General features: G+C 44.0%; 1 protein-coding gene across 1 annotated transcript in view; it reads right to left on the bottom strand.

The window, feature by feature from the left end:
- WAPL (WAPL cohesin release factor) overlaps window positions 1–1,115 on the bottom strand; it is a 159,860-nt gene that overhangs the window by 145,334 nt on the left and 13,411 nt on the right. The window lies entirely within an intron of this gene.

The following is a 1,115-nucleotide window of genomic DNA, read 5'->3' as shown; positions in this document are numbered from 1 at the left end:
TTTCATCTCATCTTAGCAGCTTTATTTGTGTTCTGTATCCTCTACTTGGCAGCCATTCTTTCCGCTTTGCTGTCTCTTTACACCCTTTAACACAGATGACTGACTGGATTAAAATAATTTAGGACTGAGATGATTCACGTTTCAGCTAAAGTCAACTGCACAGCCTGTTCCGCACTGCAGAGACTGCCTGTAGTTTACCATGCACTTGGGTATGCTCCAGTGACTCAGAGGTGTGAAAGGACTGAGGCAAAACTGAGGTGCTTCCCTTTGGCCTTTTGTACTACAGCAGCTGTTCACGGAGCAGCCTGCTGGCAAAGGCAGTAGCAAGCAGTGTGAATTACCAGACAAGCTCTTCACCTCCATCGCCTCAAGCTCAAATTCAGGCTTGGGTCACAAGTGAAAATGTTTGGTCTGATCATAGAAGCAGTTCTGAAAAACTGCTGAGCAATCAGTCACTCTTGGTTCCGCAAAGAGGGTAGGTGTCAAGAGCCAGCATAATAAAAGGCTGTTACAAGTCGAGATTGAAGCACTACATAAGCCAAATTCACAAGTTGCCAATCTTACAAATTTTCACATATTGCAAGGGACCTTAGTCCCTGTGTTTTGCTGGCTGCAGCCTCATTTTCCATACTTGTGGAAACTGGTTTGCATCCACCATTGGACTAAAAAGTCATCATGGCATGTGACATTGAGTAAATTTTCACACATTCTCAGGTAAGACAGAGTAGCAAAAAGTGTTTTTCTTGAAGTCATATGCAAAACCAACAGCAAGTCTGACATTCAGAAAAAAAAATCAAAGGCCTCTCCAACACTTTTTGGGTGTTTCTACAGCTCTTTAGGGCATAACACGGGTAAGTTGCATGTGTTCCTGCCTTCCTCCATGTGACCAGTGCCATTTTTTACCTAGGCCATTCCAAGAAGTGCTGCAGTGTGTCCCTCACCCTCTGATCCCTCAGTGAAAGGTATTAACATCTCAGAAACGCTGACAGGGTATCGTTCTGTGTCTGATTCTGAAACCACTGTTTCCACAGGCCTCTATTAAGAGAGTGCCCTTATCTGCAAAGCAATGTTAGTATCAGACAATGGTATTTCAGTGGCTGAGCAACAGGTATCTC

The sequence above is a fragment of the Falco rusticolus genome, chromosome 9 (genome assembly GCF_015220075.1).
Source record: "Falco rusticolus isolate bFalRus1 chromosome 9, bFalRus1.pri, whole genome shotgun sequence".
NCBI classification, from domain to species: domain Eukaryota; kingdom Metazoa; phylum Chordata; class Aves; order Falconiformes; family Falconidae; genus Falco; species Falco rusticolus.
Note: the sequence above shows the minus strand (reverse complement) of the source record. Positions and strands in the feature narration are given on the sequence as shown.